Here is a 27043-nt window from a genome sequence, read left to right as displayed (position 1 = left end):
CCCTGACTTAGTTGGTCTTCTGTTGGCCCACTCACTTCACATTTCATTTCTGTTTTGGTGCCATTTAAGGAAAGAAATGAATCAATTCAGAGGAACGATGAAGAAATTCAGGGGAACAAATCTTAAAAAAAACAATAGGTCAATTAAAAGAAAAGGACTTAATTAGCAGCAAAAACTGGTCACCAATTAAGAAAAGGAATAGAATGAAAACCTGCAGCCACTGTGGCCCCAACCGCAGGGTGCAAACACACACACCCACACACCAAACACACTCGGGACAATTTAGAATTGTCAATGCACCTAACCTGCATATCTTTGGACTGTGGGAGGAAACCGGAGCCCCCAGAGAAAACCCACACAGACACAGGGAGAACATGCAAACTCCACGCAGGGAGGACTCGGGAAGTGAACCCGAGTCGCTTGGTATCATTCTTTTCAGGATTTATCAAACTTTAATGTGAAGTTGTTAGATTTTCAGATTCTTATTCCGTTTTTAAATTATACACTGAAAAATATCAAGAACTCACGTCCTGTGAGACGAGAGTTAAGCAAGAGTGCCAAGATATTCAACCACGCCCGGAACCGGAAATAAAAGGCAAAGAGTAGCACAGCTGGTGCACAGGCTTTTAAATGTTTGAAGTGCCGTGCGAGATACAGATCACATGGCACGGCAGCAGCAGCAGGCCAGCAGCTGATCGAGCAAAGAGGAGGTAAAAAAAAAACTATTTGTTTCCCATTGTATCACCGTTTAAGAGGGGGTTTCAGAGGAGCAATTGCATCTCCTTGGGGTGCGTTCAGCCCCCCTCTTCACAATGCGAGCAGCAGACTGGCCACAACTGGGGCTTGCCCCCCTAGTTACCTATAAATGAACTATTTTTGTGCAATCCAAAGTTTTTCAGTTTTGTATCTTTGCATCTTCCTCTACAAACACATTAATACATTAATGGAGTGTTTCTCATGTATTGCTGAAATTTCCGTTATTCTGTCTTTGTGGGGGGGATTTAATGTAATAGTAAGAGTGAGGGGAATCCCTTAGGGAATTATGTGCAATCATTAGACCTGCGTTGAGGTGAAAGTGATCGTCGGAGTGGCCCATGAATTTGTATTGTTTATTAAGGCAACTTGCGACCCACTGGCAGCAGCCTGTGACCCTAAAAATGGGTCACAGCACAGTGCTTGAGGCAACACTACATTAGTGGCTTTAGTTTACTACAGACCTAAGCAATAAATTTATTGAATTTTCTTCCAGCTTTATCTGTTAAAATTAAATACATTTTCAAAAAGTGCTTTAGAATATTGTACTTCCTCAGGTGAGCTTTGTCCTTGAGATTTATCAGAGAAAAACAGAGAGATTAGTTAAACTTGTTAAAGAAATCATCAAGTGCAATCTTTATTTAACCCTTTGGAATTTAAAGCTGATCAGATTTCTGTAAGCCCTGTGCTATAATTCCAAAAACATCAAGCCCTCAAAGCGCTACAGTAGATGCTCATATTGTATAACTGGGCGACACCATACACTCAATAACACAGGACATCGTATGAGCGTCCTAAGAGACAGCAAGAAGAGATTAGATGAGTAATTTGTGAGAATAAATTGGAGGGAAAAAAGTCTTGTTACAGATGATCTACTGCATTGAGCAGTGGAAACAAAACTCGAGGTCAGCTGCTGAGCACCTCAGAAGCCTCTGTCTGTAATGTGATTACAACATAAAAAAACAGAGAAAGAATCTAAGCTACTAGAATCAGACTCGAGTCAGAAGAAAACAAAGCTGGCCATGCGTGGCTGCAGGGTTTGTCTGCTCCTTAGAAGCACCATTATTTTAATTGAAAAGGCACATTCTCTGCAAGAGAGCACCCTCATTAGCTATGTCGTTACACTTTGTAACGCTGTCACTGCTCTAACAATATCTTTGCCTTGAGAAATGCCCAGCAGAACATTCCAGATGTGATATTTTCATTGTGTTTTGGATTAAGGATGCAAATACAAAGGACTGTAACTCTTAACTCTCAAAATCCATTTGTAACAAAGAGGCAAAAAGTAGGTGCTGACTTTGATATATTCACCTGAATATATAATAACTATTACATGACAAATTATACACATCACCTATAAAAAGCATTCACAACCCCTTGGAAGTTTTCATATTGTTTTGTTACACATCATTGAATCACAGTGGATGGGAGATTTTTGACAGTGATCAAAAGAGAAAGACTCTTTAATGTCAAAGTGATAACATATCTTTACAAAGTGGTCTTTTTTTTTTTTTGTAAATATAAAACACAGAATAAATGATCACACAAGTATTCACCACCTTTATTATGACACACCAAAATCCTCACTGGTGCAGCCAATTGCTTACTGAGGTCACCGAATTCATTCATGGAGATCACCTGCCAGGGGTTCCAGTTTACTGAAGTGTAAATACACCTGAACATGGAAGGTCCAGCTTATGGAAAAGTGTAAGGGTCCAGCAGCAGTCAGGACAGGTTTAGGCCTCGGATGGATCCGAGCACTTCAGACACTATGAGGTCCATAAATTGATGCCCCTTCTGGAGCCACTCCCCTGTTTCTCTGGTGAACTGACGCCTATATTACACGCGCCTCATTATGAGTTCAATTCCCTTTAGTTCCTGCATTTAGTTCAGCATTTATTAATTTTCTAAACTATCGAGGTCTCTCAAAACTGCATTCAAAGCAATTGTTTTGGTGTCAAATATTAGAAACAAATTGAACAAAAAAATCTTAACATTTTGTATTTTATAGTATACATTTTATATTTGCGTTTTCCATGTCTCATTCTTAAGACTGCACTTTTTAATACGTTAGTTATATGCTGCACTCAACGGAGTAGTGGCTCTAAACTGGTAATTAGAAGGTTGACCCCATATAAAAATAGGAAATGCTAAGGAAGAAGACGAAGAAGAATAAATTATATGCTGCACTCAGCAACGATTAACTCTATTCTTATAAACTTTGAATCGAATAAATCAGCGTTTCTCAACCTTTAAGTATTTGCGACCCGAGTTTTCATAACAGTTTTAATCGTGCCCCCCTAACATTTTTTTGAAATTATATATTTTATTATACCTACTTAACTTTTATCGACATTTATCTAACTCTATATTTATTGTTCTAGTATCAGAATGTAGTTTACGTTAATTTGTTTTGGTTTCAACAGATGCTTTTTTCATATTTTTGATTCTTGTTTTCTTTTTTTCACATCTTTGCGCCCCTCTTTTTGTTACTTCGCGCCCCCCTAGGGGGGCCCACCCTACAGGTTGAGAACCACTGGAATAAATCATATAATTTGTGTAAACAGTCAAAATATACAATACTACGCACCGGACGTTTATGAGTTCTTTAGAGTACTCTATTTTTTGGTCCTCTCTGTGTTATTTCATTACTACTGTATTATACTGGTGTACAAAATTTTAATATTTATATTAACAATGCATCAATTGTGGCGGAGTTTATGCCCCAGACCAGAAGAATAGCGCACTCGCCATCAGAAGCATGAAGAGGTATAAAGTAGTCATTTGAGTCGCCCAGCTAAGACCAGCTTTGCGTACCCATTGCAGATGGTTCGCAACCTCACACTACATTGGCATGACAGTTTATCCAGGTGAAGCTTTTTTTTATTTATAATAAATATTTTTTATGCACGCACGTTCACTTTGCCACCATTACTATAATAGTACATTTAGCACAAAAGTGTACCGCTAACACTTTGCGTGGAAAGTGGGTGGAGTCAAAAGAGATGTAGCTGACAGGGGAGCCGCTATCTTACGGGCCTCAGAATGTTTCAGGTCGCGGAATTTGTCCGAGGTTTTGGAGCAGATTGATCGAACCAGAAAAAATATGTTGGTAATGGTTCACCCACTGTACTCACCCGACCTGGCACCGTGTGACTTTTTTGTTTTCAAAAGTCAAAAGTACGTTGAAAGGGAAGTATTTTGAATCAACCGATGTCATGAAACAAGCAGTGGCGGCTGCCAGGAAAGTGCTCAAAGAAGAAGACTTTAAACACTGCTTTGGGCAATGGAACAAGCACCTCCAGTGGTGTGTGGATGCAGGGGGAGAGTATTTTTTTTTTAAATAGCTCTTCCATGAGGTTGGTAGGATGGACAGATGGATGGATATTTTACATGTGTTTTTTTATTTTTGTAAGGGCCCTAAGAAAACCCTAAAGAAGTTACATGTTACAATCGGATAAGATTGGAGAGACTGTGCAGACAACAATTGTCGCCTGGGTGCTTCACCATTTAAAAGAGTAAAAATGTCCATGACATCTTGGCCAGGGTTTGCCAGAAGGCAAATGGGAAACTCTAAAGTCAACTGGAAAAAGGTTCTATGGCCAAAACTGAGCTTTTCGGCCATTTGACTAAACACCTGTTACACAACACATTATCAAAAACACATCAGCCCCATGGTGAAGCATGGTGGTGGCAGCATCTTGCTGTGGGGATGCTCCTCTGCAGCAAGCCTTGGAAGGTTTGCAAGGGTAGAGGAGAAAATAAACATTTCAAAATATAAGGAAATCCTGATGCAATCTTCAAGAAACCTGTGCCATGGGAGAAGATTTGCTTTCCATCTAAACAACGACCCCAGACATAAACCCAACGTTATGCAAAAATGACTCACAAGCAACAACATTAATGTCCCAGAGTGGCCAAGTGAGAGTTCAGAGCTTGAGCAGTTGTGCAAAGAAAAATGGGTAAAAATGCAGATATGCAAAGCTGAGAAAAGATCTGAGCACACAGACTCCAGGCTGTCATGACTGCCAAAGGTGCACCTAACAAATAATGACTGGAAGGGGGACAATATTTATGTAACCAGTTATTTTGTGCTTTATATTTGTAATTATTTTAGACTATTTTGCAGAGAGCATTTTTCACATTTTCTGTCGGACAGTGTGAAAAAATACAAATTAAATTCCCAGTAATTCAATACTGTATAACAATAAAATGTGAAAAATTCCAAAGGTGTTAATGACCTTTATAGGTACTGTATACAATCGATGAGATAAAACTGCAGTGAGATTCATCTGTTGACTAAACGCCTTCTTTTTTCACTGGTGTGATCCTTTGCCTTCTTTGCTATCAGTATGAATGCCCAGGGCAATGACACACAACATGTAACCCACTCCTGGCTTGCTGGCTCTTTAACTAACGTCCCCAGATATTAGGAGTAAAATTCACCCTCTGGTGGCCGTTTGTCTTTATAGTCGAACCCTGATTCTATGAGGTGCTGACACATTGAGTATTACTGGCTGGTGTAGGTGCTTGAGGCACAGTAGAAATTAGACCACAAAAAAGAGACAAGAGGAAGGCGGCAATGAGCCAAGTGATTATGAAGCATTGGCTGAAGGGTAAGTAAAAGAAAAGTTACATTTAAAGTCTCCTGAATATTCCCTAGACCCTAAATAAGCAAAGTGTTTTTCATTTTTTACAACATTGAGTTATTTATTTCTTTTTAATTGCATTAATGTATTATTTATTACTTGTATGTTCACATTAGCATAACACCTTAAATATTCACAGGGAACCAGAAGCACTTTATAAAATCTTGGAATGACTATATGTGTGCCATCATTCACTTAATAGCATGTCAATGACAAGAAAGAGCTGTGAGCTGAAATACGTGGGATTGAAAATTACTTTTTCTTAACCATCAAATAAACAGGCTATTTTTATAATCAATCATAATTTTTTCTTATTGTATAGAGAACCTACTCAAAATGGTTTACCTGCTACCATAAACTCAATTTCAGTAAAAGGCTTATTATATTTAATGTGACATGGCAGCCCAGAGTTTATAGTGCTGCCTCGTAGCACTGTCTGTGTAGAGCTTGCACACTCTCACTCACCATGTCTGTGTGGGTTTTGCACCGATTTTCTCCCACATTCCATAAACTTCCCATTAGGTTAATAGATTACTCTAAATTGTCCTTATATGGGTGAGTGGGTCCTGTAAAGAGCTGACACCTCATCCAGGGTTGCTTCCTGCACAACAATGCTATTGAGATTAGGTGCAATTCTCTTAACCCTGACCTGAGTTAAATTAAGCTCAAAAATGGGTGGATGGATGAGATATATTTGAACAATATTGCTTTTTTCATGTTGTTGACTTCTTTAAGGGCAGAATGTGTTTTGAGTTAGACATTTAACAATGGCCCTGTTGTGATGTAGGATTTTGCATATAACTTGATAAATGTTTTGTATGTCTTTATTTATAATTTAGGCAAACCAAGTGGTGAGAGGTATTCATGTTTGCCTTCCCCCATCCCCCTTTTTACGACTGTCTCTTTGTAATTTTATGACAGGATTTGGGGGGATGTGTCTTAAACCAGTTTGATCCCCCACACAAAGCCAGGTTAGTGTAATATATGGTCTTGGGGGTGGGGCAGGAGATAAGATGTTCTATTTCACCCATTGGTCTGAGGTATGGCTGTTTGGAATTGGCTAGTCTCAGAGGCCTTTAAGTACCATGATGTCCTATTGGTTCTAGGAATTGGAGAACATCTATAAATTTACTTGCTCAACCACATTCTCTCTCTCTGACTGACCCACATATGATGATGAAGACAACACATTGAAGAGCACAGCTCAGCAGCCATATTGAACAGACATGTGGCTGAAAGCTGAGCACCAACGATGCCTTAACTAGAGACATTTTAAGTAACTGCAAGTCTGTGTGCCACCTGAATTACACATCACCATTTTATCAGGTTGTATGGTTGCCAATATTCAAATGTACTTTGCATTTTGTTATTATTTATGAATATTATCAGTAATACATTATTTTATGTGTAACTTAACTCCTGCTTGTCTTTTACTACATCTAATTGCCTGAGGTTATAGATATAGAAGGGAAGGTGGGGATAAGTTATATACAGTGGTAAGTCTGTGAGATTAGGTATTCTAAGGCTACATATTAATAATACAATAGGGGACAGTAGAGCAATATATATATTACTCTACCAAGATAAAACAATTGGCGTAGTCGGCAGGATTTTGGGGTAACCAAGTTTTGCACCCTGTTTGCAAATACTGTTTTGATGTATGTGTTTGTTTATGTATGTGAATTTTAGGGCACCCAGTGTACAAATGCGGTGGAAGTAAAACTTTGTTTGGTTGCTGAATGGAATATAACCAACAAAGTGTAGAGACTTCATGTGTGTCACAAGGACACCCGCATGTTTGTTAGTACTGGTGGTAGTGAGTCCCTAATTAAAGTGCTAGGGAGTGGTGAAAGATGCATGCGTCATTCATACGGCATTTAAGTGGTTAAAGTGCTAGGGAGTGATGGGACATGCATTCATTATTCATACGGTACTTATTCGTTTAGAATCTTTGTGTATGTATGTGTATGTTTGCTTACAGGGGCAAAAGTAGGCCAACCCATAACGAATTTGGCAAATTGTATTAGAGAAATTGTAGACTTAGAAATGCCTAAGTTCATTTTAAAGTCAGCCATCTTCCAGTGGAGTGGCAGAGGAAGCAGGCTAAAGCTAGGAAACCTGTAGTTCAGGTAGAGAAAGCAGTAGCTGAGCTGAGTGTGCCACAAAATGGAAGGGGTGGAAGGATTAAAAGCAAGAAAACAGAGATCAGGTTTAAAGAAGACAGCTGCTGTTATAAGAGGTTTACTAGCTTGTATTATTGGTAATAAGGAAGATCATGATAAGGAAGAAAATAGCAAAGTGAATGAAAGTGAAAGTTATGGAATGTTGAGTGAGAGTTTTGAAAGATGTAACAGTTGGTGTGATAATTGTGAAGTGTTAGGATGTAGAACACCGCTGCTAAAGTAGAAAGCAGTGAAAGAAGTGGAAAAAGAGAAAACCACCCATGGTAAAGTTAGGGCAACAGTAACCAGATCGGACTGGAACTCTAAAACATGGGTGGGTGACTTACATGAGACAGATGAGTGCTCAGATAAAGAGTGGGAATGTGAGTGTGAGGAAAAGGAGAGAGATGAAAGGAAGGGAAAACAGCAAGGGTGTTTTCTTCCTTTATTCTCCACTGCACCACAATCTCCAAGTAATTCTGAGGCCTGTCCAGTATTTAAAGAGCATGCTACACTGATAGATATTTCACCACTGTTAGGAAAGGTAACCAGTGCTGCACTGAAATTTGATTTAGGACAAAGAGATCAGATAGAAGGCAGAGGAGCTGGTGAGTGTGAATGGCAATTGTTGACTAGAGGGCATGAACTGGATATTGGCTTAAGATACTGAGTAAAGAAAGTGTGGAATTAAAACAAAGAACAATGGAAATGAAAGGAATTCAAGTGCTTGTGTGTGAAAGGTCTGAATGTGCTAGTGCAAGAATGGCTGAGTTGGAAAGAAAGTGCACCAGTTTAGGAGTTGGTTTGAATGAAACAGGACAAGCCAAAGAACAAAGGATGGGGATGGTGCAGCAGGAAGCTCAGCTAGCAAGCCAGGAATGCACAGGGGTGTGAGGTCCTAACAGCTGTGCTAGGGCCAGCAGTAATTAAAAACACACACACTTAGGTTCAGTAATTCGAAACCTGACTGACCAGTTGTTCAAAAAGACAGCCTATGAATCTCCATGCAATAAAATGGAGAAAAGTGAGCTGGTCTTTAGTAAAGAACACAGGTCAGTTTTAGCAGAAATGCTGGATTTAGAACTTGGGTTCTGGAGAGGCTTCAGTCCACACTTTCAGGTAGTAGTTACCATACAATAAAAAAAGGACACACAGGCAATGAAAAAAAATAGAAGGGTAGCGCAGGAAGACAGGAAAGGGAAAATAGTTATTTCTGTTTCAATTTTCTGGCCTTTTGCAATAGTGCTACTTCTATTGTAAGGTTTTTATGGACTTTGGGTTGGTGCAGGTAATAAATAGTGAAGGCAATTAGCAGAGTAAAATCCATGCAGGAGATCGGGTTACCATTGGCACATTGGAGTGGCGTGGCACTAGTGCCAAGCTGTTCCAATGAATGCCTGGAAGCAAAGTTTGAGTTTTGGCACCAGGTTGACAACTACGAAAATGAGATGGACAGAAACTGCTTTGTCACCTTCCATTTTGCAGACCTGCCTACATAGCAGAATGAAAAAAAGAAAGAGGAAACAACAAAGTCAACAAGCAAAGACAAAGACATGAAGAAGAACTGAAGAGACAAAGAAAAGACACTTACTGGGGTTTAAGTGAGTAACAAGTCCACAAGTCATGCAATAATAGGACTAGTCACAATAGCTATAGTTTAAAAGGAAAGGTTTGTTCATTACTGCAGCAAATTTATATTCCAAGGGGTGGAAACTGAACAAACCAGTTAGGAATGCCAAAATAAGGGGATTAATTTTGGGCTCATAAAGTATACATTCTGGGTATTAATTAATTAAGTGGGATAATTAATATAATTAATAATATTAAGGAAAATGTATACTAAGAAAATTGGTGAACTTTTCAGGAAAGCAGGTGCAGCTGATACATTTGCAAGACATATGGGCTCCGATGTTTAGGTATAGTCTAATTGGGAAAATACGGAAGCCCTGCTGAGATTGTCGGCTGTGGTACAGGCACAGGACCAGTGGGCCAATTCTGAACCTGAGGTGTTTAGCACAATGAGTATGCATATGGTGAGCAAACAACTCTAGGGGTGGCCTACGGGGGGAATGATGAGAGTTGCAAAGCTTTGATGTCTCATGGTGGTGATGCCAGCCTATACTGGTAAAGGCTGATGGCAGTCAAGAGTTGCACCATGGGTAGGAAAGCACAAGAGGCAACTAAGTCAACCCCAAATGTGTGCAGAGGGGCCACAATGTTGGTTTGTGAACAGTTTATGCAGTGGCACATGGCTGTCACTTGGGCAGAAGTGGTTGTACTGGCACCTGTGGCATGTTACCTTTCAAATTTTGATGTTAATTGTACAGCTGCATATGCTTAGATAGTTTGGGACAGGGGTCTAATTAGCAGTTAGACAGAGAACAAGTACAGATTAAAAATTCACACAATAGACTCAATTGTAGTGGGCTAGTTTAGTGGAAGGTGTGGACTTGTCTCATTTTGAACCACCAGATCTGATGACATATGGAGACTGCAGAAAGAGTTGACGCAAGCTGGAGCAGATACAAGTCATCAGGAGCGCTTCCAAGTTCTTCAGATTGTCTTTGAAATAAAGAAGATATGTAATGGACAAATGGTCACGGACAACTTTTAACACTGGGAGAGCAAATACTGCCAATCAATGCACAAGTTATGCATCAGACTCTTCAAACAATTTAAAGACATTGTTTATAAAGACATTGTACAAAACATTCATCGGGTGGAGTGTTGTGATGTAGGATTTTGCATATAACTTGATAAATGTTTTGTATGTCTTTATTTATAATTTAGGCAAACCAAGTGGTGAGAGGTATTCATGTTTGCCTTCCCCCATCCCCCTTTTTACGACTGTCTCTTTGTAATTTTATGACAGGATTTGGGGGGATGTGTCTTAAACCAGTTTGATCCCCACACAAAGCCAGGTTAGTGTAATATATGGTCTTGGGATTGCAGGAGATAAGATGTTCTATTTCACCCATTGGTCTGAGGTATGGCTGTTTGGAATTGGCTTGTCTCAGAGGCCTTCAAGTACCATGATGTCCTATTGGTTCTAGGAATTGGAGAGAACATCTATAAATGTACTTGCTCAACCACATTCTCTCTCTCTGACCCACATATGAAGAAGCATCTCTCTTGCTAACCTGTGATGATGAAGACAACACAATGAAGAGCACAGCTCAGCAGCCATATTGAACAGACATGTGGCTGAAAGCTGAGCACCAACGATGCCTTAACTAGAGACATTTTAAGTAACTGCAAGTCTGTGTGCCACCTGAATTACACATCACCATTTTATCAGGTTGTATGGTTGCCAATATTCAAATGTACTTTGCATTTTGTTATTATTTATGAATATTATCAGTAATACATTATTTTATGTGTAACTTAACTCCTGCTTGTCTTTTTACTACATCTAATTGCCTGAGGTTATAGATATAGAAGGGAAGGTGGGGATAAGTTATATACAGTGGTAAGTCTGTGAGATTAGGCATTCTAAGGCTACATATTAATAATACAATAGGGGACAGTAGAGCAATATATATATTACTCTACCAAGATAAAACAGGCCCTTTGAGTTTTGAATCAGAGCCTTACTCCTAAACTAAGCCAGCTTCTTAGGAGTCTGTCATGATTGTGTCAGATGGATGGAGCAGTTTGGGGTGGGGGGGAATAGATAGATAGATAGATAGATAGATAGATAGATAGATAGATAGATAGATAGATAGATAGATAGATAGATAGATAGATAGATAGATAGATAGATAGATAGATAGGGACTATATAATGATAGATAGACAGACAGACAGACAGACAGATAGATAGATAGAGCCCAGGTAAGTGATGAAAGGGTAATTAATTCAATGTACAAACAGTATGTTATTATGAAATGGTGACAAACAGTTGAACAGGCCTCTGCATAAAAACTTGATCGGTACTTCACTGGTTGATTGTGGTGCAGGTCGGCTCCGCACTCCCAGAAACCATTTTGGGAGCTTCATGAACCCGCAACGCCTGATAACATAGCCAAGGGAGAAGCCGCGGCAAGTGAGAGCACAAATACAGACAGTTAGCAATGGGTGGGTAAGAAAAGTGCAGGTGTTTTTATTCCAAAGTGCCTCTGTTAAAATACAGTTACAAAGTGTAATGGTTTTTCTCTTCAACAGATAACTCCATAATTAAATAAATACTTTCAATAAGTTCAATAAATAAGCAGCTCAGTGTCCATGGTGAAACAATGAACAGTTTAAAAATCGAAGGTAAAAAGAAAGTCAGTATTTCCTTGTAAAATCTACAGACGCGAGGCATCTGTGCTGCACCCCTCCAGTGTAACTCTGCTGCAACACCCGTCCTACTGCCTATCGCAGTCCTACCCCATTCTATATCTTTCTCTCTCTATCACTCTCTCTTGAAGTTTCAGCCCAGCACATATTTCATCACTGTTTCCCAGCTCACCCCTCACTGGTCTCACAGCCAGTGGAGACATCAGAGGCTGTGATCTCTTCCACTTCAGATTTTCGCCACGGCTGCCTCCTTCGGGGCGACTGCCATGATGCTACAAACTGCCTCTCCAGTCTTCCTCACACACAAAAAAATAATGGAGCCTTTTGAACACCTAGGGAGATTTACATCATTCCCCGCTTCTCCTCATCTGTTCAGCATGGAACCCATCTGCACCAAGGATGTCGATTGCTCATTCATCTGTGGTGCTCTGATCTCCTGCCTCCTCTCCTCCCTACTGGCCGGCCGACTGGTTTCTTTTAAGACTTCCAAACTGCCTTCACCTTCTATTCGGCTTCTGTCCTCCTCCTTTCTTGTCTGATTCCCCCTTATATACCTCCGTGGACCATCAAATGCAAACTACTGAAAGCCAATGAAGCAATCAAGACAGACCACACCCTCACATGTAGGTGCACCCCATCCTGAACGCCCCACCAATTCTGAGCAGCTATGCAAGCATGCACACACACAGAGATTGATCCGACTATTTATTTATTTAAAAACCAATAACCAGCCGCTAAGCTGCAGACCCTCTATATCACATGGTCAGCTTCAAAAGCAGGCCTCACCATGGCCCCAAACAGTCTTCAAGCCCATTACAGGCCCAAAATGAGGCTTACAGAACTTCAAAACTACTTTAAATCTTCACAATACACAAAAATGCCATTTAGGGAAGAGGATAACTATAAACCTCTGGCTTGAGAAGACAAGGGAAAAGGAAGAATCTCCTTGAATGAACGAGTTATTCATATAAACAAACTTGAAAAATGGCAAAGCAAAGAAAATTGTAAACATAAAGCAAAACGGTATGCCTTAGAAGGCAGTCCATGGTGCTGAGGTGTCACCCGTTGCATGGCTGCACTCAGGTCCTAACCTGGGGTCTTGAGTTGGTTTGTCCTGTGGTGGGTGCGGCAATGCGCTGTATCAGCGCGTGCTCCTAACACCACCACCACATTTAAAAGTCCAAATTCAAAAACCAAAAGAAGAGTCCATAATAACCAGTTAATCCAATATAATAATGTAATAAGTAAAGCTTTCTATGCTGGCATTTTGGCTATTTTTTTGATTATCAGAATTCTGCTTTTGAGGTTTTTAATTTGTTTAGACAAGTTCTTTTTCATTTCTGTGCTATTTGACCTTGTTTATGCAAAACATCTTCACATTGATGACACCCAGGAAGTGACCTTATAATTAGGGCAGAGAGTTCAGTTTCCATCATCCCTCAGTGGATAAACATTGTCTTGAAATCTCTAGAGTGTTTAGCTTTGTTTCAGATTTTGCTTTTGGTTACAACTTTTCTTTTGTTTCTCTCATTCAATTCTAGTTACTTCCTCTTGTTTTTGATTGCCTTTCATTTATGATTTCCTGGCTTTGACTCTCTTTTCTGTCCTGACTACAATTAAATCTATGTTTATTAACTCCTGGGGCCTCATGTATAACGCCGTGCGTAGAAGTCGTACTATAACATGGCGTAAGCACAAAAAAATCCAGATGCAGAAATCTGTGCGTACTCCAACTTCCACGTTCTTCCGCTACATAAATCCCGATCAGCGTGAAAACTAACACTTGTGCACGCACTTTATGTAACACCCCAACTCCTCCCAGAATTACTCCTCTTTGAATATGAAAAATAATATAAACCGCCCTTAAGCGCAGCCTTCTGTGAAAAGACAATGGGAAAAGCACGGGGAAAATATAAGAATTTCAGCGAATACCAAGTGGAGGCAAAGGAAAAACATACTATTTGTTCAAATAAGCCGTGGTATAATCAACAAAATGAAGTTGATCGAGTGACATAGTGTGTTAGAGAAACTAGAAAGCTCACATCCACAAAATCGCACAGTGCCGGAAATAAAAAAGAAGTCACATATCAAAGTTGCCGTGAAAAGCCGAGTTGTAAGCCCACTGTCTGAGTGTCATATGAAAGCTTATTAGGGTACATAGAAAAAAGGGCACACGGTGGGGAAAAAGCACGAAATGTCCACTTCAATCTCAACATTTCCACTTTAATCGCGTAGTTTATTTTGTCATTAAAGTAGAACATCTTAAACTTCATCTTAAAATCGTTTAATTAACCAGTTTCTCAAATCACATCTTAATTAAAGTAGCACGTTAAATGCTTTGTTTTGTATTTGATCTTCTACTCGTATGTGCTCTATTTGTGTGAATCACTACTTGCTTCTTAAACCGGCTCTCTTCCTCCAACTGGACACAGAGTCCATTACATTCGTGATATTACAGCTCTCTGAATAACTAAAATACTGTGATGTATACGTGATGTCATTTTCATGATGATAGGAGTTAAAGCACGTTATTAAACATGTGTTTCACTTCGATGGCTTGTGGTGGCACTGGGCAGAGGAAGAATCGATGGCTCCTTCGCCCGCCAATGTCATGCACGGTGGATGGCCACGTCCGTTGCAGACACTGCATAGCCGCCTCATGCTCATGACACAAGCATTTAACTTTTGCCGAAATTTGTCACTGCGTTTTTTGCTGTGTTGTTATTTTCTCTTTCTGTTTATATTCAATATATATTGGTGTAGCCGTCACTGTAGTCAGTGCTTTTCTTTCCCCAAGTAACCGATCGCCATACAATCAGCTCTGTAATAGACGTTAAGCCATCTGTAAGCTTAGCGCCGATTCTTCAAAACGTTTAAAGAACATTGAAATATCTTCGTAGTACATGTTTAATTATTCTATCCTTAACGATACTCCCAGTGAAGAATATAGATTATTTAAATGAAGTTAAAGTTTTATCTGTATAATTTAATAAACATATTTTGCTGCATTTCACCTTAAAAATTATATCATCATCATAAGTAAATACGCGCTTTATAAAGTGGCTCAGGTTGTGTAATATTATAACTGTAGTGCAAGTTTACAGTGGGGTGATTGTACTTATAAGTACAAACAGTTCTACAAGGAGCACTTGATTGACTGCATTTAAAGTTCTTGGGATTAAACTGTTTCTGAACTGCGAGGTCTGTACAGGAAAGGCTTTAAAACGTTTTGCAGTGGCTGAGACAGCGTGTGCTTGAAGCTGTATACCGATAATTCTCTTTCCGATCAGCTGCTGCTGTGATTCACACTCAGATACAGTGATATAAATACTCTGAGTGGTGCAGTGAGAGTAATATGGAAAAAGATGATCCGCTGTGGCAACTCCTAATGGGAGGAGCTGAAAGAAGAAGAAGAAGAAGAAGAGGAAGGTGCAGTGAGATTAACAACGCTAAAGCAGTTATGGTATTTGGAACACTATGGCTGTTCCCTGGACCATTATATTGTTACGAGTTAATTACAATCAGATGCATTACACTAATAAACAATATGCGGTTAGTTTCGGTGTATTTATAAAGCCATGTCATGAAAATAATGAGTAATCACACATGAACAGTACCATTGCTTTGACGCTGGGTGCCGCCAGTCTGCAAAACCGAGCGGAGAACTTGCGTACGACAAGGCATGAGGTACCGTGGAAAAGTGCGTGGCTTTACGCCAGGTGTAGGTTTTATACATCGTGATTTGAACGTGGAAAAGTTCTTACGCAACATTTCTGTGCATACGCACCATTTATACATGAGGCCCCTGGTCTTTATCTGTCTCACAACAAGTCTTAGGTGTCACAGAACAAAAACGTACGATGACAATCTTCATGCCACAGACCTCACTGAACCTCTGAGGGACATACACCTCAGCCTGAAATATATGAGCTCAGGATGGCCCCTAAGCAGTGATGTCATCATGGGCGTGCCTCCTGGGGCTCCGCCCATTGAAAACAAGGAACAAAAATAAAAAGCATCCACAGATGATACATACATACATAGTAAACAGTAAGCATAACAACAGTAACAAAAGTACATAAAACCAAAAAGTAAATTAAAAATAATAATTCAAAAATAAAAGAAATAAAGAAAAAAGAGAAAAGCAAATATAAGTCAGGGAACTAATACTAGATGCAACATAACATAGGCATTACAGAAGAAGGTAACAATAAATATGCCAATATAAATAAAGAGTATCTCAACCTCAATGGGTTAAAAAGCAGACGACTCTGTCTATCCAGTGGGGCTTGTGGCCCACTTTGCCACACCTTCAGGTACAGTAAAGCATTCTTTCCTACCATCCTCATCATCCAGATCTCTCTCTTCCTCCCTGACTGAGTATCTCTTACCAACACTCTGCTCCAATCTTTAATTAAACCGCATAACTTGCCTACTCCTGGGTGGGGACCCTGATCCACTTCTGGGGTCCCTTACAACTCCCTGGGCCATTATTTTAGAACCACCCCTGGTGGCCTAAGGTATCCCTGCAATCCTGAATCCAATCGAAGATTACGAGAACCAGGTACACTTAGAGGGACTGTAGTCTGAGACATTTGAGGCAGGGGTCCCTGTATAAGGTAGCACACCTCCTGCTGAAAATATGAGGAAACATCCTTTCATTAATTAATTTTTCTCACTAACTATCTACCATAATGGTCTGCTAGCAAACTAGCAGGAAAGATTTGTGGAGATTTGTGGAAGGCATAGTCAAGATCAAAATAGGGGGTGCAAGAGGAGAAGCAGGCTGCACTTATAAGAGGAAAAAATCGAGGTCACAAAGTTCAAGCTCAAGTCAAAAAACCAAAAAAGACCTTAGAAAAAGAGAATTTTTTGAAAGCAAAATAAGGTTTTGAATCCGCAAACTCGGATACGAAAGTGACCTGAAGGGTGACCCTTTAAACCTGTCACGTTACACCCCTGTAAACATGGGAGATGACCCATCGGTGAGAAGACAAAAGTGAAGTGAGAGTGAGTAATTCAAGATGGTGGTAAAAACAGTGTATGAAGATGAGCACTACCAGGTGGCAGTATGCCCTGTGTATGTATTAGATGTTTTGGACAGGTAACAGGTGAGGCACCATCATTAAAGAAAGAAAAATACAAATGTTTAATGACATCTACAAATTCTGAGCATTACAGCATCAGTGAACCAATCAATCAATCAATCAATAAATTATATGTCCATTCATTTCGAATTCAGGGTGCAAGTGTAGGACAGACCAGCTCTTGATATGTTGTCCTTATTAATCAATGCATACAGACATATTTCATATAATAATTATGGGCTAGAGGAGATTTCCATATAGTATGAAAAATTTAAATGAAAAAGTTAAATACACAAATGGGGCACAGATGGATATTCGATGCATGCAGAACAGCTTTCTTCAGACCCTTAGGAACTTTCATTCAGCAGATTGAACTTTACTGTAAGGGCTGAAATTTTCTGATCAATGAATCTTAAGACTTGCAGTCCATGCACAAACATAACCTCCATAACCTCATTTGCAAAGTTTGCAGAAAATGGCAATAAGCTTAAATGTGGTAATTTGTCGATCTTTAGTCAGACAGATGTATCCTCTGCTACTGTCACGGCGGGTTTCACATTAATGTTTTTTCCTACTGTTTTTTGATTGACTTATGGACTCATATTATGTTTTGGAATGAAATAATTTCATATTTGTTATCATTTCTTTCATAAAAATGTATTCAACATGGTAACTGCTAAAGACAAGTTAACTCATAGTAGTGATCTATAAATGGATGCCTCCTACAATTTATCTTGTAAACCATCTGTAGCGAGATATACAAGCATATACAGAGGATAGCAAGTGTGTGACATAAGAAAGAAAAATCAGCATGGTGTCGCAGAACAGAAGATTTCACTTTCAATTATTTTTTTCGGAATAGCAATATTTTGGATAACATTTTTTTTTCATCAAAATAATTTACATATGAAGAACCATCTGAATATCTCTCAGTGATTAACATCTCACCACTATGAAGTTCAAACGGAAATTGCAGCAGATCTAACATTGAAGACCCAGCAGCTGGCAAACACAATGAATTTTCTGTTCCATGCGCCATTTACAAGGCAAATCAAATGTATTTTTTTCTTTTTTTTTGTTATTTTTTGCTCAATAAAAAAAATGCATTTAATTAGTACATTAAAATAGCACTGTAATCATTACCTTGCAATCAGAAATAAATTTCCTTACTTTGAGACAGTTCAATGTTTTAGCTGGATTATATTTACGTCTTTTACAATGGCATTTTGTTTATCATGGGCACCACCATTTTGTGAAGAGATTGTCACTGCAAGCTAGGGTGTCGACTCAGAAGTCCACAGTTAGTGACATCATTGTTCTGTACATATTGTGGGACACAATCATAAAATCACTGTCAGGTGTTTTTGGGGTGTTTGGCCCACACAAGCATTTTAATAGACAAAAGGATAGGACCAATGGTCCGTTTGTACCCTTCACCATTCTGCTTGTCTATGGACTGGAAGGCCCGAGGCCACAAGTTCCATCACTGTTTGTCCTGAAAGTTGGTTTGTTAAGGATGATGTAATGCTACTATCCTTCCCTGAATGTTCTCTTTAGGAACCCCTCAACCACTCTAGTAGAGTAAAGGTCCCAAGAAACACTTCCTATTTATCTGAGTTTGCAGAGAAAAACAAATAAAAACTGAGTATGTGTACATTTTGTGAGAGTTTTCTTGGTTAACGATTCTAGTACAACAAATTTTGACTATGATTCAGGGTTCTGTCTTTGGATTCTCCCTCCAACCTGACAAAGCATGAGGGTATCTGCAGGGAAGAATGGTAGAAACTCCCCAAGTCCAGGAGTGTGAAGCTTGTCACATCGTACCTAAGACGACTCCAGGGTGTAATCGCTGTTTATGAAGTACTGAGTAAAGGGTCTAAATACCTGCATCAATTGGAAAATTGCATACATTTGCAAAAATTCCTAAATTCCTTTTGTTTTTACTTTGTTATTCTGGGGTACTGTGTGTTGTTTGATGAGGAATTTAAATGATTTAAGCATAAGTAAGCAGCATAACAAACTACATAAAGTGAAGGGGTCTGAATACTTTCTGCAGCCCACAACTGGAGTGCGCTGGTGCAGCAAATGAAAAGATGGATGGATATAACCAATCATATGTTTAATAAACCCCAGTGACCCTGAACCGGATCAGTAGGTTTGAGAATGTCATGTGTCATGCATATGTACCTGGGCACCCCCTGACAAGATCAACAAAGGTAAGCAATAGTGAGCAGGGGGCACTGTCGCCAACCGGTATCCTCTTCTTCCTCCACAGCCCAGAGACAACGGCCACTGAGGGCACACTCAACTGACCATGACGTCACAAGTCCTACCCCCTCCTGATTGCTCAATTGTAATAAACAACAAGCAAGAAAGGTGGCAGTTTCATCCCAAACAGAAGTTGAGCATGGCACGACTGATCGAGTAAGCAACAACAGAGGAAGCACAGCAGGCTGACATGGTCTCAGCATCTTTTGAGCTCAACATTGTTCCTATTATTTTACATCTACTTGTTTTTTGCTGGACTTTCATTTTGATTAAATGGTGGTTACTGGGGTGGTATGCCAACTTTCCCCTGCTCCCGACTGCATCATTGCCGCAAGTCACATGTGTTATGTTGTGATTAGTCTATTTCTTCAAACTGAACTGTACCTACAGATATCACAAATAAGCAAAATGAGAAAATACATATGCACCTTTAATAATCTGTCTGAAAAAATTAAAATGGTAGCATTTAATGAGAAACTGTGTACTAAAAATGAATTTTATATTACATGACCGACTCATTCCTGAACATCAGCAATGACTGTTTCTCCTTCTGCCAGTCTGAGTCTCCGAATCTGAATTACATCTGTAGATGAAACACTTATTTAAATAGACTCTTTGTTAAATCTAATGTTTGTTTTTCATCATGCAATAATTTCAAATATTTGTCCTGTTGTGGAGAATCCTGGCATATTTGAATTCCTGATGAGCAGACATCAGCGTGCATGATAAAGTATTAATTAGTACCTGTCATTAACGCCAGTGTATGCTTGTCAGGAGTGACCTACTTTTAGCAAATAAGCAATCTGATCAAAACTGAACACAGTAAGCACAATCCTGCAATATCAAAATCAATACAGCCTGGCGTTGATATTTCTGAGAATGTCACATCGTTCTCTTGTGTTTCCAAGAATGGTAAGATGTAAGGGAATTAAACGGAAGGTTAGGGCAAAATCTCAGGAGTACTGCTGACTGTCAGGTTGAATGCAATAGAAGCACTCTGCAACTCAGGAGGACTGAACTCCATTACTATAATACATGGAACATCTAATGGAAATTAATCAACAGAGAAGCAAATTGTCTTAGGAAAAAATAATCAAATCTACGTAAGCAAGACTGGGAGTTAGGAGAAGAATGGATCAGTGTGAATTTGGTATAGGAAAAAAAAAAGAAGGTGTGATTGTTAATAACACTTTGAAAATTCACTTCGTTTTTGATATGAAATTAAGCAGGTGCCTTAGTACATAAGTATTAATACATACTGTATATAAAAAGTCCCTACTTCATAAGCTCCTTTCTACAGGGAACTTCATGCGAAGTGCATTACAGTCGTAAACTTGGCTGGTTAAGCAGCGGCTCGTGGTCAGTTTATTGGATGCTGCTGTTGAATTGGTAGTCGTGTGACTCGAGTTCAGTGTTTTAGTCAGTAGGTAGCACTGCCTGACATAAATTTAAGCGATAAAACCTCTAAATGATCAAGTAAAATATAAAGAGCCTTGAATTGTATTGCATGCTGTAGTCTGTCAAGGGATAGAGCTTCTATTAGGGGCATTTGCTACAACCAGTTAATATGGCCGTATTTAGTCGGTTTCTTGACAAACACTACGGGAACTGTCTTGGAGGATGTTCGTCACCCTCATTGAGCACACTTATTCACTGGCGTCACTGCACTTGAGCACTTCCTCTCGCTCTTTAGCCCAAAGAACAGGAATCTCAGACAAGGGTTTTCATCGATGTTTCAGATGTTTCTGTTTTTTACTGACTGTGTTTGCTTTGTCATTGTCATTCTGTTCCTGGATTAGTTTGCTTTAGAATTGCCTTTTGTTTTTTTCTTTTTCAAATTTTTTGCTTATGAAAGATTTGTGTAGCCTTTTGATTACAAGCAAGAATTGTTCCACAGTTCTCCTGTTTGTCAGACATTTTGAAACATTTATTTTTTAACTTTAAATCAATTTATTTTTTTGAGGCCTAGGTCAGCCAAAGCCCGCAGTTAGCAGTTGGAATAAACTGGACTAGGTAAACCTCTTCTGGGCTGGCTAGTAAATATCCTGCCAAGCTTTAGTAGCTTGTTTTGCAGGCCTTATAACCATTTCACAATGTTTGGGTTTTTGATTCATTTTTTTGGCTTCTCTTTATCAATTTTCTTGATTTACTGCTTCTTTTGGGGGTTTTCTCAGAATTTGAATCTATAGACAACTTTCTGATTCTGACCACAGTTTTGATTCTTCTGCATTATTTGCACCATTTTGGCAGTCACCATTTTGTGCCTTGACATTAGGATAGTTCCCCACGTAGCAATGGGTGCACCCTCGGAGGTCATGAACAACACCACATTTCCTCATCCGAGTTTCCTAAATCCTTTTTGTCTCATGGACTTTTTCTAAACTAAAATCTTTTCTTTGATCTTTTTCGTAGTAACCTCTGCCTATATTTTTTGACTTTAATTTCTTGCCTCTTTTTTCGATTTTGAGGCTAGTATGGCTTGATTTCTCAGTTTCGAACATACTGTTTTTAAATTTTGACAACATCTTCTCTCCTGGTTGCATGCTCTTTATTTTGCTAGCTCATCTAGAACAACAAATTCATTTTAATAACACAGTATGGTCTTCTTTTTACGATTTTCCAATGCTTTGGATGCTGACCTATTAAACTGTTTTACTACACTGCCAAAAGTTAAGCAGGTTTCATTTCAAAATTCTACGAGTAACGGTCATAACGGTCAACAACGTCCCCTATGTTGAACTTTATTATTTATGGCCCCATCTTCACGAAATTTGGTAGGCGGCTTCCCTACGCTCACCGAAACCAATGTATATACTTATTTCGGTGGTATGATGCCACTGTCGGCCGCCATATTGAACTTTTCAACGGTCTTTGTTACTTATGGGCCCATCTTCAAGAAATATGTGCAGCGGGTTCCCAACGCTAACTGAATCCTACTTACGTACATATATCGTCCAAAGCCTGCAGCTCAGTCACCGTGTGAGGTGGCGTTGTGTCCCCCATCCCAACGCCTCCCATGTTGTTGGCTGCCTGCCTATACAAGGCCGTCCGTCGCTCCAGTCTCTACATTCCCTTCCTTGCTTCGCCACGGGATTCACGTCTCCCTTCTGATAACTACAGCCTTTTTATTTGATCCACAGTTTCTCCGCTGTTTTATTGTTCATTTATTACAATTATAGTTATTGTGCAGGTATTTTAGACTTAGTTTACATTGTTCAGGTACCCATTTCCTTTATCATTCCAACCGTACCCCCATTAACATGTCTATCGAGGTGATCACCATCGATCAAAGAACTGTCACTTACCGAGTGGTTTCCATGCCTGGAGATGGCACCTGCCTTTTTCTTTCTCTGTGTTACATATTGCATGGCCATATCAGGCTCACTCTTGATATCCGGAGGAACATTGTGTCTTATGTATTGAATGACTGGGACAGGTTCAAGGTGTGGACTGATGACGGTACAGGAGATAATTATACTACACAGGAGCAGTAGAAGAGTGAAATGCTTAAACCTTTCACCTATGGATCTGCATGTGAGTTGATGGCTGCTGCTGAATTGTTCGGTTGTCGCTTACAAGTGTACCGAAATGGCCAAATATTTTACACCTTTCTACAACCGCCAATACCTCTTAAACATCTTAGACTCACAGGTGACGATTTCAGTAGTGGACACTTTGATGTTTATGAATGTTTAAACTCTCAAAAGCTGAATGTGAAGTTATCAATGAAACCGGTTGTATCCTTACAACGCTTGACAGATGCCGAATGTCACTTCAACACAAGTCCTGCAAATATTGTCGTAATTGAAACAAACCATGAAACTCAAACCGATTATGACAGCAGCAATCCAAGCTGTGAGATTTGAAACAAGATTGCTTTTCACATGGCCAATTGTACGTTGCATGCTCAAGAGTAAGCTCAGCGCACAGCTTGGTCATATTACAACCGGAGGGCCAAACTCACATTGTGGTATACAAAGAGATCCTTAACAAATAATTATTGGTACATTTTCCCTCAGTTTAAAAAGGTTTAATTTTCTTCTTAATAAAAATTTTAAGGCAGTACTTCGCCGCTGCGAAGCGCAGGTATTTTGCTAGTTGTATATATGTTGTCAGTGCCACATGGGTTGGACGGGCATCCAGGCCAGGGGAGAGGAAGGAACCAGACCCAAGAGAGATGGCCAGAAGGGATGGACGGACAGCCCATCAGTTATGAAGGACACTGCCGGGGATGTGTTATTCCCCCAGAATGCTAGATGGTAGAAGCCCTCCGTATCGGTGCCCATTTGGGAACCAGCAGGGAATGCTGGGAGGTGTAGTCTGGCAACACAGCCCTGCTGGGGATCATTTGTACTGCAAGAGGGCACTGCAGGGAGATGAGCTCCCTAATAAGTGGGATTTCCATATGACTCGGAAGTACTTCCATTGGGCAGTGGCCCTGGCACCAGAAGTACCCCCAAGTCCTTAATAAATGGGACTGAACTCTATTGTCCAGGCGAGTCAGAGCTGGGAGGACGTGGAGCAACACTCAACTGGAGGAGGGCAGTGCGGTGGTGAGAGGAAAGAGTATTATGGAGAGAGAGGAATTGGAAAGACAACCCGTGCTTGTGCTACTATTGGAGGTGTTTGGTGAATAAACTTTCCATTATTTGAACCTGGGACTCTTTGTTTGTTCGTGTTTTGGGGTTTGGGGCTCGCTGACACCCCCTGATTCTATCACAATATATATAAACAAACTGTACTGTTCTATCTGTGTTAATTCCCAAGTCTTGATACAGATAGAGAACAAGTTAAACTCCATGCATAAGTGAGGAAATCAGTGCCACCACTTCTTCAATGAACTTTCCAAAAGACATAATGGATAAGATTGAAACTGTACAAACATAAAAATACAACAATTAGACTTAAATGCTACAGAAGTTATCTACTATACATTATCATAATACATTTTAAAATGCATGAAAGTCAAATGCAATATATGTACTACATGACAACATTAGGACAATAATATGACACTACAAACTTTAAACCTATTTAAAATAGTATTTGCCAATACAGAATGTCAAAACAAACAAGTAAAAAATAAACTTACAGCCAATGATTTCTGGGACTACAACAGGAGGATTCATAAAGATAGTATCTCCATTATCATGTACTTATAACTGCCTTCCCATACAAAGGAAAAATGAGTCAGAGAAAACTGCCTTCTGACCTTTCCCTGTATCATTAGACGATTTCAAAATAACAGTTCCACACATCAGTACAAACAAACATACAACAAAGCAGTAAGCAGTCATTGTAGTAGGAAAGAACTTAAACCTCCTTTGAAAAGAGAAAGACAACACTAGAAATGGGTCTTAAAATGTGTTAATGGCACTTTGGAGAGGTTGTGCTGACCTCTGCATTTCAAGCACTCTAATCACTACTCAGAAAAATTGAAGCAACCAGCCCCATTGACCATTCATTTTGATGCAACTGGCTCTATTTCAGTAACACAATGTCACCCAGTTACAGGTTCTGATATTCTTTGTGCCACTTACACCTTGGTTGAAGAGTACCGAGATACTGTTTTTTTCTCCACCAAGCCAAAATTAATTTGCTAATGCTTGTCCAGTCTGTCTACATTGACACTTAAAGAGGTCTTTATCTGTGAAGTTGCAAGATGGAGCTGGTAACGCTGGCTTTTGGGTTAATAACATTGCAGTAGTCAGTAGGAATGGTGAAGCAGGGTCAGAGGAAAGAGGGTCTAATGGTCTTGCATTAATGATTGCTACCATAGAATTTGTAGTTAATATATATTAACATATAGAAACTATTACAGTATATACTTAAATGAAGTTGTAACAATAAATTATTAAAACATAAGAAAAAAGAACTAAAGAGTTAACTAAAAGTGGCCTAAAGTTTGAGCATGCGAGGTCTGCCTCAGCCCAGAGAAACCACCAACTTGATTTTCCAAGGTTTCTCATTCCAGCCTTGGAAAATCAAGCTGGTGGTTTCTTTGAGAAGAGGCAGGCCTCACACGCTCAAGCTTTAAATGAGTAATGTATACCCCTCTAGAAAGAAAGGATGAACTAATGGGAAAGTTGAAACACTCCTCCTATAAAGAGGTGCTAAAACAATAGAACAGCCTGGAAAAAAAAATACACTCCTATAAGCTAAGTGACATTCAGGTAACTGGAAGAGTCGAAAGGAGTCAGAAAATACAGGTGGCACTAGTAGATTGGATGACGTTATGTAATAGATGAGGTAATTGTAGTGGAAAAAAGCATTAAAGCAGATGAATTGTATTATTATGGTTTCCATAAATGACTTGTTTGAAAATAGAGGAAACACACAACACTAAGACCTCTGGTAACAATGTACAAAGCACATCATGTGTCATTTGAGAATGTTTTATAACATTTTTACCTAATGTCACCTCTGCTGCTTGGCTGGCCCTCTCATAGAAGAAAACCTTCACAGAGCACTGATGCAGCTGGTACATTCTAGGGACTTTATAACTGCATCTATGAATAGGATTGAGCTGGAGGCCTTCTCATCAGTCTCCCATACATCATGAAGTTGCCTCTGGAGAAGTTGTGTCTTGTTGCCCTGTGAGATGTGCAAGATGTGACCCTGGTGCCTGGATACATAGCTTGGTAGTGCCCATCACTCTTGCACTCACTGCATTTTAATTGCATTTGACATTCCTTTCCCAAATGAGCTGGAGAGCACCATGTGAAACACCTTGTGTGCTTTTAAACGCTTCTTAGGCTCTGTTAATGTCTTTATTCTGCATTTAGCAAGTGGGTGGGATTTATTGTGGACTGGGCACCTAAGCCCTGGAACATTGTCCATTTTATTTGCCTCTTCTGTGTTTGTTAAGCCCAAATTATTTAATTAAGACACTTCTTTCCTATTAATGGGTCCTCAGACCATCACGTTTTGATAAGGGCTTTTTATTTTGGCAATGACTATGGTTTGTTTTTAACAAAATGAAGACCATACTTGCCCTGGCTGCACTGACCACTAATTGAGTGAATAAGAAAAAACAGAAGAGAATTCACTTAGTGTTCCTGTTTGTAAAGTGAACCAGCAGAGATCCACCTCTCTTGTAGGCCTGGAGACAGCTTCCTGTCAAGGTAGGTGAGTCCAAGTACCAATCTTCTTTGGATGATAGCATTTCCACGAGAACATCACCAAACTCTCTTGAGTTTTATGTTTTCTGTGGAAGACAGGTCTGGAAAACCATCTGATTGTTTACATAGGGCACTCTCTATCACCTCATATCACTCTTCTAATCTTGTCTGGGCCAACTGAAGAGCAGCATGAGGGTTGGTAACATGGACCAAATCTTTCTAATGTGGTCATATGATTTTGTTCCAAGCCATTTGAAAATAGATCTAATTCTTCACTAGCTAATAGATCTAAACCCTGAATGAACCAAGAAAGGTGGACTATCATGCTTGAAGTCTTTCTGGCTGGTCATCAGATTTTGTGAGTCCTGTGTTTACTAACTGTCCATGGGGCAGATACATGGCAAAATTGATCATATTTGCAGTTTGAGCTTGGCTAGCATGAAGTAAGCTTTTCTCAGACTGTATATTTCTAAGATTTGGAAGATCCAAAAAAATGTTATCAATATGTTGTTTCCAAGTAGTTTCAGGTAACCCATTTGGCTATGCTATTGACATCATGTTATGAATATGGCAATGTTCATATCACTCCGTTTCATTATCTGTGGATTCGCGTAAAGAATCTTTCAAGAACTTTAGCATTAGTTATTTTCTGTGTCTGCTTCTCCACTACGATTTTTGCATTGCTCTTTTGCTTTGGTGTCTCATTCTTTCTGCCTCAGGAAG

At 39.5% G+C, this 27043-nt stretch overlaps 1 protein-coding gene across 3 annotated transcripts in view; it reads right to left on the bottom strand.

Moving 5' to 3' along the window:
• LOC120516780 (muscarinic acetylcholine receptor M3-like) overlaps nucleotides 1-27043 on the bottom strand; it is a 510502-nt gene that overhangs the window by 27494 nt on the left and 455965 nt on the right. The window lies entirely within an intron of this gene.

Source organism: Polypterus senegalus, chromosome 16, assembly GCF_016835505.1.
Source record: "Polypterus senegalus isolate Bchr_013 chromosome 16, ASM1683550v1, whole genome shotgun sequence".
NCBI lineage: Eukaryota > Metazoa > Chordata > Cladistia > Polypteriformes > Polypteridae > Polypterus > Polypterus senegalus.
The sequence above is the reverse complement of the archived record's forward strand: the minus strand, read 5'-3'. Positions and strand labels throughout refer to the sequence as shown.